This window comes from Coturnix japonica, chromosome 4, assembly GCF_054131305.1.
Source record: "Coturnix japonica strain WE chromosome 4, WE-NBRP24, whole genome shotgun sequence".
Classification (NCBI taxonomy): Eukaryota; Metazoa; Chordata; class Aves; order Galliformes; family Phasianidae; genus Coturnix; species Coturnix japonica.
The window spans coordinates 28,245,424-28,259,684 of NC_140666.1; the positions used below are offsets into that span (position 1 = coordinate 28,245,424).

Genomic DNA, 14,261 nt, shown 5'->3' on the forward strand with positions numbered 1-14,261 from the left:
ACAATTTGATGTCAAAAACCAGATGACTGAATATTCATGAGAATAAAACCTATTTAAGCTGAAATTGTTCCAATCAGCCATTTATAAGGAATCCACAGGTTGAAAAGTTTGTACCATAGAGATTCGATAAACAACTGTAGATTGCAAACAATGAAATTAAAGACAGGCAAATAGATGATGTAACAGTAATGAAAAGGGCAACATACAAAAGATATTTTTTTTCCCCCTGAATTTGTCTGGGTTATTTTAATGCATTGTGCAGCTACAATATAACCTTCAGCAGAGCCTTGTTTAGTGGATATGGGATGCAGCTTTGGAATCTTAATTTCTGGTGTCCCTAGGAGTCGATGCTGTTGGCAGGTAGCTGTATCACTGATTATTACCATGCAGTAGGTCCTGTCTTGTGTCTGGCAGCTGGGGCTGGGGGACATGCGTGAGTTGTTTAGAGATACAGTCCAGCACAAAAAACACTTCAGATTAATTCCTTGCTTGGCATTGCAGATATATCTGAGTGCATTTATTGCTTACCTAGCAAATTATTAAGGAATGCTGTCTGTTTACCACAGCAAAAACCCTTGACATGGGGAGAAAACTAATATACACAGAAGCTGTGTCCAAGTTCTTCTAGCAGGACCAAGACAAGAACAGAGACTACCTGTTTAATTTGTGGAGTGTAGTCTTCTGTCTAGCTCTTAGACATGTAAACTGCTTATGCCTTTTGATTTAGCTCAGATACTTGCATGGTTGGTTATCATACCTCACATCCAGCTTGTAAACCAGGAGTTTGTTAAGAAATCTGTGTGACCACAGCATCAATATATTAATAATTCTCTTATTTCAGCACTGTACATAGAACATCTCGTATTTCTTTTTTAAGTGAACTGGGGGATGGGATGGCTGTGTACTGCAACTGGCATAATGCAAACTAATGAGATCCTTTCCCTCATCTGGGATATAAAGAAAACTTTCTGAGAGTATATAGTCAGATGAGCTGGAATAACCTTTCTAAGAACATACAGTTATTCTTATTTACTAATTCAGAATACCTGTTCCAGAAATGCAAAATACAGCTTAGAGAATGTTTTCCTAGAGCACCGTTTATCTACTGGGCAATATAATGCAAACTATTATATGACATAACACATTATAATAGTATCAAATGGAAACAACATTCGTGTCTCTTGCCTGTCTTTCTCTTTGTACAGATAGAAATTAAAATTGTAAGATCAGAAAAAACCCCAACAGGAGAGGGTTTTATAGCTAAATTCTCTGAATTGAGATGCAGAGATTCCATTTTTTTTTTAGTCTTTGGAAGGTTTGTGCATTTATTGTTAACAATTACTGGATTAAAAATAATTGAAAAAATGTCAATTCTGAAGACAGGGACTGGAAGCAAGGGTGTCTCTCTTTCCTACTCCTTCTCTTTCCCCTGCATTACTGGTTTAAATGGCATCATTAATGTGGTCTATGCTGATGTATGGGGATATACATATGTGTGCGACAACCTTTAAGCAACCCAATGGATCAATCTCTTCTAAAGTCTACAGGAACATCTGATGTGTTGCCCACATGACACAGGGATCACCTACTTCCCCCTGTCATGGATGTAGATTGATCTAGATAACTCTGTGACACCACGTTACATATGTGTAACTGTGTTATAAAGTGGCTAGATGTCTTGCCAGATAATAACAACTCTATTATAACCTTCTAACAGTGAAAATTCTTAGGTAAAGAACATTATGTATCCAAAAGTTAGAAAACTAATATTTGTGTATGCTATTTTCAATGGAGATAATGTTTTTCCAAACAAATTTCTTTTTCTACATGAGTGATCTATCAAATTAGTATACTTCATCTAGATTTGTTTTCACTTGGGAGCTTTTATTTCCACGTTATGTACATGTGGAGCAAGGGAATACAATGATATTACCTTCTACCAGGACACAAACACATTTATAAAGGTATTTTTCAAGATACAGTTCAGAAGACGATACAGGGACAAGTGACTTACCCTTTCTGAAGTTCAGTGAAGTCTCCAGAAAGGGTGATCTCTAAACAAAGATCCTAATCACTTGGTGGCTAACCCTTAAATGAGAGTAAGGAGCCATGGACCGTGGATCTACCCATTCCAGTCTCCCAGGGGCATTGCTTACAATTGTATACCCTGGGTGAGCCAGCTTTTCACCTGACACTAAAATGCAGGTTCAGGCTGTGATCTGGAAATCTCCATACAGTACTTCTAATGAAATTCCCAGATGAGGGATGCGCAATATTCAATGATGTTTCTTCCAGTGATAACCTGTTTACTGCTGACTGTTGTTTGCTGAAATGAAATGTTCTATTTTCTAAGGCTCATCAACTGTTTCCATTCTTTCTCACGGAGAAGTTCAGTTACTGGCATACAAAAAGCTTTCAGTTCTAGAATTAGTGTCTTTGGGAATAATCCGTACTGGTACAAATCATTCAGCTTCATGAAACCTGCACTAGATAATAGTAAGCACTGGTAATTCTTTTAAAAACATTTCTAAAAGAGACTTTTAATGTTAGCATAACTTTTATGCCTTGGCTATCAAACAATTTAGAACTCAATAAGCTTAACTTAAAAAATAATTGCTCTTACATTCAAGTACATCAGCAAATCCATCAATATTAAGATACTAAACTCTGCATTCTTTAAAGGTCTGCTCTTTTATCTCAATTAAAACACAATCAATAGAATCTCACTTTCACTAGCTTGCATGCCAGTTATCAGCCAGTTGCAGGCATAATAATTCATTTCTGTGTTCTACTAGAATAACACGAGAATCCATCTTGTGACAACCTAAAGACATTTTGTCATCTGTACATTTTTGTAAAATAGTAAAGGTGTTTGTTTGCCAGTAATTACCAGGTACCAGGTGCTCTTACAAATAAAGGTAAGGCTGGATTACATCCAGAAACACAAAACCAAAGAGGTGCAAAAATTATTCTCACAGTACCAAGAGAAAAAACTTCACCTTCCTGAAAATCCAGGAATAATAGATTACAATTAATAAAATCAATGCAGATGTTACTTGCTGACTCATAAGCATCTAGCTTCTTGTTGGCTGCCTGCTAGTTGATCTGAATCCAAAAGCTGTCTTGCTGCTGCATTGATTTTATTCCTTTGGTGTAAGAGTTCAGTTTGTTCAGTCTTGTTTTTATGTCACCTTGCTTGACCCTACAAAAAAAATACCCAGTGAGAACAAAGATGTAAAACTTAGATCTTATTAATATGATTTGCACACCTCCATCTTTGAAACTGCAGATATATAAAATAGGAAGATTGTTTTCTATGATTCCAAACTGGAAAACTCTGGAGAGACAAAATTTGAGTGCTGACATTATTGGCTACTATAAAGCAAGTATCCAATGGTCCAATGGCCTGTGATTTAATCTTAGACATTTATTGCCAGCTTGCCAAACGTTAGGTCATGCCTTTCAAAATATACTTGTTTGTTTGTTTGTTTGTTTTTTGTTTTTGATGTTTTTTTGTTTGTTTTTTATTTAAAGCAGAATTTACAAGTATGCATTTAATAACAGATACAGTTAGTCAAGGACAAGAAAACCACCACCAACAAGAAACAGAGGGTAAATGTGTAGTGGCCTGTTTTATTCATTCATGGTAATATATTACATTATATGCTATGCATTCTTGGAATTTTGCAGGTGTTTTTCCTCCTGACACTTTATTCTTTTAAGTCAAAATATGTTAAATAAGGAAAGCTGATTTCCAATTCATCACATTTCTGAAAGCATTTTTTTTTTCAGTGTGGTCATGAATAATGTGCTGAACATATTTTGTAAATGTTTTATGAATTTCTTTTCTGCAGTGATTGTGAAGTACATAATTAGATGTAATGTATACCAATAGGCTAGCTGCAACTGTTGAATATTAAATAATTTCACATTTTTTAGTTACACTTTTGGCATTTAATTGACCTTTCCAAAAAGGAATAGTGCATACACGAAAGCACTTAAAGACTACTTGCTGAAGTTATAATTTTTCACATTCTTGATTGAAGTGATATGCTAGAAATATGTGATTAGCTGATTTTTGTTTCCTTTTATATTTGTTTTAATTAGCAATAGGACAATTTTTTTTGTATGACTTCATTTATTCATTTATACTTAAAATGATAAAGGAGAAATATTTGAAACGGGAACCAGGTTCCATCTTTCAAGTTGCTCCCACTACTGGGCTCTGCTTGGGTGTTTCTTGGAGATCTGGACAGGAACATGGACTGTGGAATTCATACACATTCCAGGGAAACCAGCTCATCCTAAAATCAATCACTTTTTATAAGCCTCCTTCCAAGAGACAATTACTTTTGGTTTGGCCAGAAAACTTATTGATACAGGCAAATTAGCCAATTTTGCATGTCAGTACAACCAGGACTGCTGGTATCTCCAGATTTGTAGGGGTGCATTACTGACTAAAGCATTTAATTAATCTTGTGCAGATTAATCATTGGAATCTTTCAGATCTGTCATTGCATGCATTGTTGGTTTATATTATTGTTCTGCAAAGTTACTGCCTTTCTAGAGCACTGCTCCTATTCTTCACATGCTGCATGAGAATTCTTTGGTATCTGTTCAATTTTCAGCAGACCTCGCAGTTACAGAGGTAAATGCCTTCTGGATGTGGAATTCAATACAGTTCTTTTGACTCTTGGTGTAGTTTGTAGTTATGAACCTTGTCTCTTGAGGATTATAATCTCAGAGAATTTTGTAATTCTCAGCAAACTTCAGCAGTGGAACTGGTTCAGACAGATCTTCATTAGTCTGCTTTTTGTTTGTTTTCCTTTCTGTTGCTCACTTTATTTGCTTGATCCACAAGTGTTATTTGATGTATAAACTCCCGGAGCTGGAAAACAATTATGTAAGATGTGCTACATTTTGTTGGTTCAAAATGAATAGAGAAACTGAAATCTCAAACTTTTCTGTTGAAGAAAAGAGAGCAGGAGAAATTGAGAATGACCCTATTGAAATGTTTTTGCTATTAACTCCATTACTGACATTGTCACACTGTACTCTGTTGACGCTCTGTCCTTTTTTTCAGGTGAGTAGCTGGAACTGGGAAAATATTTCAGTGAAACATCTCTGGAACTCTTTATGCTGGATATAAGCATTTCTGTAGTGTATTTTATTGTTTCAGACCACTCACATGTAAATACTTAAAATCGAAATGTGCATACTTTTATTTTCTTGAATACTTTATGTTCATTTTGCATCACTTAAAAATCTTTGTGTAAAACAAAAGGTCTGTTGTACGCTGTTATATCTGAGAAACAAGGGCATATTTTCATTTGAGCCAGACAGTTATGTGTGGACATACAGATTTAAACTTTCCATTAGTATGTATTGGATGATTCATTTTAAAAGCTTCATCTCCTTTATTTTCTTCAACATATGTTTCATTTCTGCTAACAGAAAATTGGTATTGCAGAGAAAATTGGCCACTGGAAACAGAGGTCTATCTAGAGAAAAAGGTTACTTCAGCTGAGGAAAGGTACTCACTATTTTATATCAATTATAGGGATAGCAACCTCTGGCTGGGTTCTTAAACAGCTTAAAACCTCTCCCTTGTGATTATGATGAAGAGATGAAGACTGGGTTCTGCTGGCTAAAAATCTGTGTTACTAAGAAAGTAAAATATATGTGGACAGCATAATACAGAATACAAATACCTGGTTTTGCAGAGCTAACTTACTGACACTTATCCAAATTAGTCAAATACTTACACGCTACTTTGGTTTGAGTTGTTTTTGTTGTTGCTTGTTCGTATTTTAAAGTGAATTCAGACAGTTTTTCCAATTAATTTGTTTGCAAATGAATCAGATTTAGATATATCAGGTGTTCTATGTGTGAAACTTAGTTGTATTTTTTCACTCCTATATGTTGCACTCTAAAGGCATAGAGCATACTGATGTGTGGGTAAAAAAAACCAAAAAAACACCTGTTTTCTGTGTGAGCATTTATGAAGTACTGTCTTGATGTTACTGATGTATTATTAAGAATTATGCAGAATATCTTGAAAAGATATAAAGCTGATCATTTGAGTGCAATTATTATTCATCTTTGCCTCTTTTTTGGAGGGTAATTAAAGAGAAAAAAAAATTGATTTAATCAAATTGTTGTATGGCACAGTATAAAGAAGGTCCAAGACTGCAAAGATCTGCTTTTTCTAGACAGTCTCTGAAAGTTCTATCTTAATGTAAAATTTGGTAACTTTGAAGACTGAGAATCAGTAAAATGTTCTTGAAGAAATTGTATATTTTCAGTGTTGTAAGACACTGTCTTCAGAAGTATAGAAATAGCAAGTCTTTGTCTTGTCTCACATTATGGATATTTTAAAGATTCCATTCAGCACATAACTGAGATTTGAATTCTAACATACATCCAAAAGAAAAGCAAAGTATGATTTTTCCAGACAATGTTATAAACGTTTTTGAAGTGCAGCTGTGCTTGTAGGACCTTATTCACATTGTATCACAGAAAATGACTAGAGTTATAGATGTATTCTTAATGCCTTTCAAGGTTTCTTACAAATCAAATGCAGATTAATACTTTTCAATTATTTTAAAAAATGATAAATCACACTTCTGAGCATGAAATTGTATACCTGGCTAGTTATAATAATTTTTATCAGCCTCTTCATTTAATTAGAAAACCGATATACTCCTCTTAGGGAAAAAAAAATATGCAGCCTCTCTGAGCTGGAAAGCGAGACATGGAGAACAAACTGCCCTGAAGGATTTAGAGCTGATGATAACGGCAGGATGAACTGTGCTTACAAAAAATCCCTGGTTTAATTCTTTATAAACTTTGCTACTACACACAATGCTATATATCTTGAGCTCTTTTTCTCATGAAAAATTAAATAAAATACCAGATGCTTTGCAATTTATCTGTGTTTCAATTTCCTCTTCCAACTCAGATTATTAAACATCCATTTCTAGGGTATTTGTAATAACTACCACATATTTCTCCACTTTCCAATTTAGTGAACTTCATTGAGCAAGAAGATTTTTTCCCCAACCTGTTATTCTGGTGTTCTCTGTACCGAAGCTGTGCTGCCACGCTCCTGTGGTCTAGATTTTTAAAAATCTTTTTAAAGCCCTAAATCCTATGTCTGTATTAGCTTTATCAGGGCCGATGTTCAGAGTGCCTTCCTTAATCAAAAGCGCAGAGAAAAACAGCACTGCTAAAAATTCACCTTTGGGCTTAACGCAGATAGCAGGCAACAGTCAAAGCACAAGAAACCAAGCTTAGCCATTGCTGCCCAGTCCTTCAGTGATTTTGCTATAGTCTTAACCTACCATAATCGAACTTGGGGTCCCTAGGAATTACTGTGAATACCTTGTGGTCCTGTGGACTTAGGTTAAGCACCCTCCAGCATTTTGGCTGCCAGAAGTGTTCAGTAAGAGTGAGCACTATATAGTGAATACTCTACAGTGGATCACGATGATGGTCAGATGGAAACCCAGGAAAGCCAACAAACACAGCAGCTCAGATGGAGAACTAGCAAGCCCCTGTTTGAGTTACTGGGATCTAGTCACAGCTTAAAATTGCCTTTTTCTAATCCAAGCACTTTAACTGAGCATGTAATAACATGGAATTAAAATAACTTGTCACATACATACACACACACACATATATAAACAATATAACAAGAGTATAAAGCTCACCTTTTCTTCCATCTTAGTATGAAATTCACATTGCCGGAGCCTTTCCCTTAATATATGGTAGCAGATAGCTAGGCAGCCAGTATTCAGTTTTTTCCTGAAGCTTATACAAGTTTCCTTCACTTCCCCGCATGTCCAGTTGGCTGAAGTCAAAGCAAAACAAGAGCAAATAATTTCCTAGGTTTTTCTCTTTGTATGAGTTGTTTTAGTTAAGTAATAGAAAGGAGATATGCAGGGGAATTATGTAGGCAGCTAAGTAAAACAATTATGTGCTTAATGTTTGCATCATTAACTTTTCCCTCCTGCACATCTGATTAACTTTGTGTGTCCAGGCTTTCAGACATTCAGTGAATTCAACAGTGTTCTTCATTGATAAAAATATACCTCAGAATGACATAAAAATTAATTTAGACAGTGGTTAGTTTGATTTGAATCAAAGTTGGCAAATGACAAGGAAAAAATATATCCTTGGTTAAAGTTATGCAGCAGAATGAAAACAGGCAGCCCTTTGACATTATTTCTATGCAGAACTCTAAGAACATTGCTCTGCTTACAGATCACTGCTGCTTTAATGCCTCTTGTCTCCAGGTTCAATCCACTTTAATTTTGTCATGTGAAATGCTCTAACATATCTATTCACTGTCTGACTCCATACACGATAAAAATTTTGTAGCTTCTTTATGAAATGTCCTTGACTGAGTATACATCTCTATTTCTTCGCTTGAGTAGTGATGTTTGTATATGAAAGCAGCTGAAATCTGACACCTCAGCAAATATTGCCCTTGCTTGTAATTCAATGCAAAATTAATCTAAAACTTTTTATTTTATTCACTAATTGTATTTAGCAGCCTGATGGCTTGTTGGAAAAAGATTAAATCCCTAGGCAAAAATCCTATCACTCTGAGTGATGGCAGTGCAACTGGTGGTTGTCACTGCACATATCCTTTTATCCTTAATGAATGCCAGGATCGACTTTAAAGTCAGGTTCTAATAAAGTAGTAACCACAATATAAGAAAGCAGGGAAAAAAGCATCAACACTACTCAGAAATGTCAAAGGTGTTTTTCATTTGAAATGACAGGTTGGCAATCTGTAGTTCACTGCTGACAAGCAGAACTGCAAGTGTTTTAAAACTATGAGCAGATTTTGAAACTGTTGACTCTGACTAAAAGTCAGAGGTTTGTCTGTAGCATTGAGTTAATTCATTATTTACTTACTGTAAAAACCATGAAGATCGACATTTATTCTTATCTGAGTAAAGCTACATCAGAATGATTGTTATCCCCACCATCTGGCTTTTTAAAATTCTGAAGAGAAAAGAAAGTTAGAGCTACAATAATTGCCCTCAAGGAAAAACCAGAGTGTTTTTAATAGTTTACGGGATGGTAGGTGCAACCTGAAGTGTAGTGCTTAGTGGAAGAATGCTTAAGGTTAGCAGTGGTATTTTGTGACAGTGCTTGTCTGACAGATGCTTGGGGCAAGAGGAGAGGGGTATTGATCTAAAGGTCAGCTGAACTAGAAATGCCTGTATTTTCCTGTCACTTGCCTATGTGAGTTCTGGCCTTTTAATTCTTCAGCAAATATCTGTTTTCTAATCCAGCCTTCTAGCAGAAGCTAGTACTTTTATATTTCCTATTCGGGGGCATATATTTTATAAATATGTCTTTAACTGTATATTTTTAAAAACTGTATATTTTTAAAAAATATATGAATTTAAGTATAAATTCAAATAATCATTTATTTAAATGCATATTCACATAGGATGTGATAAAAAAAGGATTGATATGAATTAATCCTATTTTGAAGACAAACATATTCTTTCATGTGCTTAAATTAGTTGGGAGACAATGGAATGCAAAGCATAGATTCCTTTGAAAAGGGATATGCATTAATTTATTGCTGTTACACTAACACTTATGTGTTAACACATGAGCTTTAGTGTTTTTGGTGATTGATGATGATGTAAAGGTTTTTGTCTCTGTATCCTGCTGTGATTTGAGATTAGAAGTAAGTGATGAATGCAGTATATATGAAGGGCAGCTGGTGGGATAATCTCTCACAAAACTGAAATGTTACATGTTGGTAAAGGTCTATGGAAGTGAGATGAAAAAGCTGTATGATCTTCAGGTTTGTAGGTCTGAGGAATGATGAGAATAGTTTCATCTGGAAAGAAAAAGTAAAGAGAAAATGAAATGTTTTAAATTTTCATTCATAAATTTTCATTTTGAACTATCTTGCTTACAAATTCACCTTGAGATAAATGACAACAGCTTTGAAACCTCTGACAAAAAATTTAAGTTAAAACCTTGAGCATATTTGTTCTGGATGAAAATCAACAAAGTATTTTGTTGTTGTTGCTGCTGCTAGTTCTTCAATAAATTGTTTTAGGTTTGGCCATCAAATTTCATTATCAATAACAAGTAGACAGAAAATCTTATCTTTTGGGTAGCTGGAAACTTGCTACTCTGTTCTTACAGGCCTTGCATTTAGAGCTCACCTTTTCTCCAGTTTCATTCTGGACTCTTAAATTGTATGGGAACTACAAAACCTGTTTCAAAAGACCTTTTATGTCCTACTCCACCTCTCCATGATATTAGAACTTTGTTTTGGAATGAACCAAGAACTTCTATCCATTCTTATTTTATATCTTTTTGTTATAGGGACGTAGCTTTTTGGAAGGCAGACATTTTCAAGGAGAACTTTTATGCCTGAGAAATAAAAATTTCCCATTTTAAACACAGCAGATTTTTAAGGGAAATTAATACTTGTTGTTTATGGTCCAGAAAGTCTTTTAAATGGATGCAACATTACAGTAAACTTAACAGTAAACTTGGCTTGTGTATGGGAGCTGTTGAATCATGGCCTGGATAATTGGCTGATCACCTGGAGCAAGCTATGAGTTAGATGCAGTAGCACAGGTGAAGGGAAATCAGCTGTGTGATTGGAAGGGGTGGAGCCTGGAGCTCCACCCCTCCTAGACCCCATTTAAAGGCTGACTGACACAAGGGAAGGTTCTCTTTTTGGAGACTGATCCCTTTGGAGTTTTTCTGCAAGCCTAGAACATGGGTGAGCATTTTCATTATTTTTTTTTTATTATCTCTTTCCATTGTGGTAATTGTTCTAGTTATGTGATCTGTAAAAATACCAGCCTAACTACGCCACTCTGTATATTTGTTTACTGTACAGCTTGTTATAGTAAAGAATATATGATCCAGTAGTAAGAATGTGTAAGGCTTGTAGAATCATTCACTTTCTCTACTCTCTCTATAGGGTGCATTGAGTGCACCCTTAGTAAGTTTGCATTGCTCTCTATAACTTCCTGAAGGGAGGTTGTTGTGAGTGGGGGACTGGCCTCTTCTTTTGTGTAAGTGGTCATAGGGCTAGAGGGAATGGCTTCAAGCTGAGCCTGGAGGGTTCAGACTGGGTGTTGGTAAATACTACCTCTCTGAAAGAGTGGTCAGGCAGTGGAATGGGCTGCCCAGGAAGGTGGTGGAGTCACTTGCCCTGAAGGTGTTCAAGGAATGTTTGGATGCTGAGTTGAGGGACATGATCTAGTGAGAACTCTTGGTGATAGATGGATGATTGGACTGGGTGATCTTGTAGGTCTTTTTCAACCTTGGTGATTCTGTGGTACCTACCAAACTTATTTTCATTGTGTTTTAAGTACTTCTACTCTTTATTTTCTACTCTTTATTTTTGGATGTCATTTTCCATTTTCAAAGTATGAATTTCAAAGACTCACTCCTATGACTCCATTTTTACCTCAAGTTCTTAGTCATCTTTATCACTGGGTGGCAATATTGCATAGTAAATTTTTTGATCATACCGTGATGAGACAAGAGATTTTGCAAAGTCCTATGAGTTTCTGTTCATATGTATTACAATAGAACTGATACAGATATACCGCAACAGAACTTTTGATCTTCTACCTAGTAAATGTATGCAGTAAAGGTCCTATGGCACTGGAATGAGTGAAAGTTCTACATCTTAAAACCTGTAGTCCTCCATATTTTTGCACCTTCACTAAAGTTATGTCATTTTCCTAGTTCACCTTATGGCTTCTCTAGTTATCTGCTTTCAGTCTCTCAAATTGCAAGAAGGGTTATTACTTGATCAAGGGAAAAAAAGCATTTTGATTAGAACCTATTAAGTACCCTGAAAACTCAAATGCTTTTATTTACCCCTAGGTCTGTAACTGAAGGCATGCTTGAATACTAGTGAAAAGAAAATAGGTCACGCTGTCAACTCCTGTTGCGTCACTAGTAGGAGTGTTCTGTGCTCCATTAGTGTGAGTGCTTATTGATGATTTCTGCCATTATTTCTAATGATATACGGTAACTCAAAATATCCTGTTTCTGGGGTGTGGAAGCAGTTCAAGACTATTTTTGGATGACTAATCTGCTACCACAGCCCTCCTTCAGAGTATTTTATAATTGACCAGTAGGTAAAATAATTATTTTGACATTAGCTGAGCCAGACATACTTTCAGAGGTAGAAGAGACAGTCATACTTGTGAAATGTTGACTATGTAAGACTTTCTGCAATAGGACATTAAACTAGAAATGAGTTCTATTCATAAAACATTATGAATGATTGACTCTTGGCATACAGCAGCATTTTAACCCATCAACAACCCAGGTTCTGAAGATGTGATCAGAAAAATGCTCTGTTGAAATAGTGGACTAGATTTCAATGGATAGTGAATCAGCAAAAAGCTGAATAATCTTTCTAACTGACTTTTCTTCCGAAGATTCCACTCTTCTAGGAACTTTGCTTCACTATTGCCCTATGGGATGATAAGCGGTGTGGGTCATCCTGATTGCACAGATAGGAATCTGGTCAGTCTTTTGACATGTCTGAAGCACACCGTTCAACCTCCCCATCTCCTAGATGGGTAACTACTGTGTGGTGCAGTGAAACAGGGTCTCTGGGAGCACAACTGCACTGGCTTGAGTAGCAAATCAAGCTTTTTTTTTTTTTTTTTCTGAAAGTGTTATCTTCATGCTCATACTTGCCTATTTTCTTGGTCTGGTGAATCAATACTCCAGTGAAGATGACCTGTTGGCATCATGCCCAGGATCTGCTTTTAAATTCAGGTCAATGTAAGGATTGATGTAAGGATTGATGGAGCTTTAGTTCTTTTTTTTTTTTTTTTTTTCCTTCTTGTAACTTACTCCAATACCTATAGCATGACAGACAAAAATTCAGTGTCAACTGCAATTTTTCTCTAGGAATATGACAGCAGCACCCATGGCTAACTTCTGTGATTGTTTAAGCATGGCCAGTGGCAGCAATAAATCTATAGCGTGTCAGTGCTGACTTAATAGCCTGTATGAAGTGTAAAACTTTCCTTAAACATTCCAGTAACTTCCTGCAGGACTAAGTTGTTGGGCAGAGAAATTGAGCTAGCCGAGGTCACTCTACATAACAAACTGATTCTTGCTTGAGCAGATTCAGAGATCCTGACCCCACAAATAAAGCATTTTTGTTTGCAAAATGAGAACTAATGTAACCTAAGTTAATTTTGCCTCGGAATATGCAATCAGTATATTCCATATATTCAGTGTGTTGTTTCTTGGGAATATTAATGGAAGCAATGTTCTCTTTGTCCTTACCTTCTTCATTCTTCAGTGATCTAGTGGCATTTTCCAGATGTCTCTCCTCCTTCAGACTCTTCTAATGACTTCAGTGGGTTCTGTGTGTTTTGTTGAAGTGTGGACTTCATTGACTTTCCCTGCAGATGTTTAGGGCAAAGCTTGACCTCCAATAAGTCCTTTTTGCAGTCAATGCCACTTGGTAGAGTGAGACAAATAACTGTTTGTATGGAGTGATTTTTCTGAGGGGAAAAAGAGAACAAAAATGTTTTTCAATGAACCTTGAAAAGACTGCCCTCTTTCCAAGAAGCTCTGATATTTTACATTGTTTTCTTAAATGGATGAAAATTCTGTAATTTTGTTGGACAAACATCATGAACGGTGTGAATGAGCATTAATTAGGCATTAATTAGGAATTAGCAAAACATTTTTTTAAATTGTTACAAAAAGTAGTGTGTTGTTTACTGATTGGAAATAAATTAGAACTGTTATCTCCAGGAAAAAAAAAGAAAAAAAGAAACTCATTATGTAAAGGCACTTGATTGCCTACTGTAGTTGTGCAACATTTCATCCTTTCTGTAGCATTTCTGATGACTAAACAAAACAAGTTTTCTATGTATTGCTCTCAAACACAACATGATGTAGAATTTTTCAGTTAAACTTGAGTTTCAAAAAATTATTCAACTTGTCTTTATTATTCTAATATATGGTGTAAATCCATACAGAAATAAAACTACTATTTTTTGTATTTTTTTTTTTTAAGCCACAGAAGTATATATCCTTATATTACTTGTTTGGAGGAGTCATTATTAATGATTCTTTTTCACTTATGGAGGGAAAGGGTAACAGAGGTAAATAAGATTCAAAGTAAAGAAAAAACTGCATACAAACACACACAAAAAAGAAAGCTGTAGAAGAGGTGAATAATGTCAACAAGCCATGGATTTCAGGCAGTCCAT

At 35.6% G+C, this 14,261-nt stretch overlaps 1 long non-coding RNA gene across 1 annotated transcript; it reads right to left on the reverse strand.

Annotated features, from left to right (window-relative positions):
- Nucleotides 1–1,867: 1,867 nt before the first annotated feature.
- LOC146761008 (uncharacterized) lies at nt 1,868–9,309 on the reverse strand. Its single transcript, XR_014945734.1, has 3 exons — nt 8,926–9,309; nt 7,713–7,852; nt 1,868–3,202 (listed from the first exon to the last, which is right to left on the reverse strand). It is a non-coding gene; the product is annotated as an uncharacterized LOC146761008 (long non-coding RNA).
- Nucleotides 9,310–14,261: the final 4,952 nt, after the last annotated feature.